Consider the following 5,334-nt stretch of genomic DNA (forward strand, 5'->3'; position numbering starts at 1 on the left):
GCCCTGGCCGGTTGGCTCAGCGGTAGAGCGTCGGCCTAGAGTGCGGAGGACCCGGGTTCGATTCCCGGCCAGGGCACACAGGAGAAGCGCCCATTTGCTTCTCCACCCCTCCGCCGTGCTTTCCTCTCTGTCTCTCTCTTCCCCTCCCGCAGCCAAGGCTCCATTGGAGCAAAGATGGCCCGGGCGCTGGGATGGCTCTGTGGCCTCTGCCTCAGGCGCTAGAGTGGCTCTGATCACAACATGGCGACGCCCAGGATGGGCAGAGCATCGCCCCCTGATGGGCAGAGCGTCGCCCCATGGGTGGATCCCGGTCGGGTGCACGCAGGAGTCTGTCTGACTGTCTCTCCCTGTTTCCAGCTTCAGAAAAATGAAAACAAAAATAAAAACAAAAAACAAACAAACAAACAAAAAAAATAATCTGGAGATGTTTTCTTGGAACATATGTACCCTGATTTATCAGTGTCACTGCATCAAAATTAATAATAAATAAATAAATAGGCTTGGGCTGTGTGCTCCAGTTGGGTGGGGCAGGGTTTCAGGTAGTCACCAGGGTGGGGCAAGTGGGTGTTCACCAGGTTAATGCAGATTCTGATATGACACCAGCCTGTACCTGCAGGGTGTGTGTGTGTGTGTGTGTGTGTGTGTGTGTGTGTGTGTGTGTGAGAGTGTGTGTATGGGTGTGGTAGGGAGAGGGCTTAACACAAGAACAATGGCTGCTGCTTCTTCAGCCTTTGCACTGAAGTCACACAATTCAGTTTCTCCCTGTATGTCCCTGGTGCTTTTCAAGCTCCGTTTGTTTGCTGAAGCTTAGGGTAAGTGTTGAAATCTGTACACAGGAGTGAGCGAATCTGTGTGTGGGCACTGTAAGAGGAACCCTAGGTTCTCAGCAGCCCTCCTCTCACCTGGACAGAATCCCTGCTGATTTTTGCAGTCAAATGTTGTGGGGACTCCTTTTCCAAGTACTGGTACTGGGAGCTTGATATGGGGCTGGGGCCCCTCGCTCCTCAGCGGGGACCTGTGCAGCTCAGTTATTCCTCCTGCTTCTCAACTACCACATGTGGGAGGGGACCAGCCTGTTTTGCATCTCCATGCCTCCTACCGGTCTTGATGTGGTTCTTTTTTATATCCCTAGTTATAATAGGAGTTCCATTTAGCTAGTCTTCAGATGACTCTCCAGGTTGATTGTTCTATACTTTAGTTTTAATATTGATGTGGTTATGAGAGAACACAAGGACAGTGTTTTCCTATTTCCCAATCTTGACTGAAATCTGGAGCATCTTTTCATATGCTTGTTGGCCCTCTTCTTTTGAAAAATGTCTATTCCAGGTCTTCTGTCCATTTTTAAATTGGACTGTTTGTTTTTCATAGTTGTATGAGTTCTTTATGTTTTTCTTTTCTTTTCTTTTTTTAGGTGAGAGGAGGGGAGATAATGAAGCAGACTCCCACATGTGTGCCGACTGGGATCCACCCAGCAACTGTGTTTGGAGCTGATGCTCAAGTACAGAGCTATTTTTAGCGCTTGAGGCCAACTTACCAACCAAGCTATCCTCAGCGTCTTGGGCTATGTTTGAACCAGTCAAGCCACTGACTGTGAGAAGGTAGAGGTAGAGAAGGGGAAAAGGGAGGTAGGGAGAAGCAGATGGTTGCTTCTTCTGTGTGCCTTGACCTAGAATCGAACCTGGGGTATCCATATGCTGGGCTGATGCTCTATCCACTGAGCCACTGGCCAGGGCCTTTTTTATATGTTTTTAATATTAACCCCTTATTGGATAAATCTTTGCAAATATCTTCTCCTATTTGGTAGGTTGCTTTTCATTTTGATGGTTTCCTTTGTTGTAAACATCTTTTTAGTTTGATGTAGTCCCATTTGTTTATTTTTGCTTTTGTTGCCTTTGCCTGTGTAGACATGTCAAAAAGCTTAGTGTGTATGTCTTCTTCTAGGATTTTTATGGTTGCAGGTCTTACATTCAAGTCTTTAATAGATTTTGAGGTTTTTTTTTATTGTGTAAGAGAGTGCTCCAGTTTTATTGTTTCATATGTAGCTATCCAGTGTTCCTCAAAAACATTTTTTTAAATAAATTTTTATTAATGTTAATGGGATGACATTAATAAATCAGGGTACATATATTCAAAGAAAACATGTCTAGGTTATCTTGTCATTAAATTATGTTGCATACCCCTCGCCCAGAGTCAGATTGTCCTCCTCCTCCCTCTATCTAGTTCTCTGTGCCCCTCCCCCTCCCCCTAACTCTCTCCCTCCCTCCCTCCTGCGTCCTCCCTCCCCCCACCCCTGGTAACCACCACACTCTTGTCCATGTCTCTTAGTCTCATTTTTATGTTCCACCAATGTATGGAATCATGTAGTTCTTGTTTTTTTCTGATTTACTTATTTCACTCCGTATAATGTTATCAAGATCCCACCATTTTGCTGTAAATGATCTGATGTCATCATTTCTTATGGCTGAGTAGTATTCCATAGTGTATATGTGCCACATCTTCTTTATCCAGTCTTCTATTGAAGGGTTTTTTGGTTGTTTCCATGTCTTGGCCACTGTGAACAGTGCTGCAGTGAACATGGGGCTACATGTGTCTTCACGTATCAATGTTTCTGAGGTTTTGGGGTATATACCCAGTAGAGGGATTGCTGGGTCATAAGGTAGTTCTATTTGCAGTTTTTTCCTCAAAAACATTTATTGAAGAGACTGTCTTTTTCCATTGTGTATTCTTGCCTCCTTTGTCATAGATTAATTGATGATATATGTGTGAATTTATTTGTGGACTCTCTATTCTATTACATTGATCTATGCATCTGTTTAGGTGCCAGTAATTTACTGTTTTGAGTTGTATGGCTTTGTAGTGTAGTTTGAAATCAGGGGGCATGATACCTTTATCTTTGTTCTTATCTATCATTATTGCTTTGACTATTTGTGGTTATATACAACTTTTAAGATCATCTTTTCTAGTTCTGTGGAAAATGCCATTAATATTTTGGTAGCGATTGCATTGAATCCATAAAGATGATAGGTGTTAGTTTTTCTTTGAATGCTCAGTAAAATTCACCTGTGAAGCCACCTGGTCCAGGGTTTTTATTTGTTAGGAGTTTTTTTTTTTATTATTATTGATTTGATTTTGTTACTAGTAATCAGTCTATTCAGATTTTCTATTTCTTCATGTAGGAGCTGTTCTGTGTAGCCTAGAAACACAATCTCCCTGTCTACCAGAGCCAGATACTCTTATGGGCTTCCCTCATGTGTGCTGCATGCCCTCCAGCTGTGGTGGGGTTGCACCTGCTGCATGGGAGGGTAGGGCTCTAGATGCTCACCTAGTAGGTAGGTTGCAGCTAGGCTGCTGCAAGGTGGGAGCAGAGCTTGGGCTGTTCACCCAGCCCAGTTAAGGCTTGGTTTTTTGCCTGTGGATAGTGAGTCTTGGATGCTTATTTGGGTTCTACTGCAGTGTGTAAGGATTAGGGCTTAGGGCACTTGTTCATCCCTGCTCTGGCTCAGTCTCTATGGACAGAGTTCAGGGCCATACCCTGGCCAATTGCAGATTGAAAGCTGCAAGGAGGTAGGGGCAGGGCTCAGGGTGCTCTCCTGGCCTAGTTGTGGCTTATGGGCTGCCCATGAAGTGCAATGCTTGGGGCATTCACCCGGACAGGTTTTGATTAAGGGGCTATGTGGGCTGTGGGGTGCTTGTCTAGCCCTATTACCCCAGGGTGGGTGGAGAATGCCCTCTGGACTAGAGGGAGTGCTCCAAAATGGTGCCTGTCATTTCTGTCATCAGCAGATTAAAATAAAATTGCAAAGATGGGGTCTACCAGCACTTTTGTCTGTGGATGAAGTCCTTGCAAGTTCCTGCCTCTCCAGCAGCCTCTTTAAAGTTAGTAAGTGGGGTCTCCTCACTTTTGGTCTAGGAACTCTTCAAACTGTTGTTTTTCTGCTGGATCTCAGGAGTGTGGGTTTGTGTGAAAGCTCTTTAAGAGCAGTTTCTCCATTCCCTACAGTTCTATTTCTTCTGGTCTTAATCTCCATTGTTTTTCAAACCAGACATTTTAGGGATTCATTTCTTTAGTGTCTGCCCCCAGAACTGGGGTACCTGATGTGGGGCCCACTCCCTTTACTCCTCAAGGGAGAGTTCCTTTTATGGAAGGGAGGGATCTTTCTCACTTGTGGGTCACCACATTTGGGGTGATGTCCTAGCAAGGCTATATCTCTGCCTGCCTACTTCAAAATACATCTCTTTTGTCTTTTGTTATGAAGGCACTGTTCCTCTAGTTTAGAGGAAAAAAATTTCATATGTAGCTATAAATTTGTTGTGTCCTTGGGAGGAGGTAAGTTCACGGTCTTTCTGTGTCATCATCTTGAACCCTTCTCCTCTCAGATATATATAATAGTATATAATAGATCAGGGGTCCCCAAACTTCTTACACAGGGGGCCAGTTCACTATCCCTCAGACCGTTGGAGGGCCAGACTATAAAAAAAACTATGAACAAATCCTTATGCACACTGCACATATCTTATTTTAAAGTAAAAAAACAAAACGGGAACAAATACAATATTTAAAATAAAGAACAAGTAAATTTAAATCAACAAACTGACCAGTATTTCAATGGGAACTATGCTCCTCTCACTGACCACCAATGAAAGAGGTGCCCCTTCCAGAAGTGCAGCGGGGGCCGGATAAATGGCCTTAGGGGGCCGCATGTGGCCCGCGGGCTGTAGTTTGGGGACCCCTGTAATAGATATTATATATATATATATAATAGTTGACATACATTATTATACTAGTTTCAGGTGTATAACTCTCAGATTTTTAATATTCTCATTGTAATGATGAGAGGCTTTATTAAAACCTGAAAATCTGAAGATACAATTGTCTGAGTTGATTACTATATTTCTGCTGTGCAGAAAAATAACAGTCCTGAGTCACTACTTTTTGTTTATATCTTAACATGCTTAATATATCTCTGTCCCTAGAGCAAATTATTATTATTTTTACTTCTTTTATATTTGTAGTTCATTTAAACTTAGATTCTTTGAACATATCTGGATTTTAGTGTGACATCTAAGTCCCTTAATAACAGATAGAGGTAAATTCATTTAGAAGTAAACATTGTCTAGGATATGCAGATGCTAACAGATATATAAAAAGATTTTCACTGTCACACATCATCAGAGAAATGCAAATTAAAAACGCAATGAAATATCACCTCATACCTGTCAGAACGGCTATCATCAATAAGGCAACAAATAGTTAGTGTTGACAAGGATGTGGAAAAAAGGGAACTCTTGTGCACTGTTGTTGGGAAGCAGATTGGTCCAGCCACTATGGAAAAC

At 42.8% G+C, this 5,334-nt stretch overlaps 1 non-coding gene across 1 annotated transcript; it reads left to right on the plus strand.

The window, feature by feature from the left end:
* On the plus strand, positions 1 to 76 carry TRNAS-AGA (transfer RNA serine (anticodon AGA)). The gene has a single exon. It is a non-coding gene; the product is annotated as a tRNA-Ser (tRNA).
* The last annotated feature ends 5,258 nt before the right edge of the window (positions 77 to 5,334 follow it).

This window comes from Saccopteryx leptura, chromosome 4, assembly GCF_036850995.1.
Source record: "Saccopteryx leptura isolate mSacLep1 chromosome 4, mSacLep1_pri_phased_curated, whole genome shotgun sequence".
Taxonomy (NCBI): domain Eukaryota; kingdom Metazoa; phylum Chordata; class Mammalia; order Chiroptera; family Emballonuridae; genus Saccopteryx; species Saccopteryx leptura.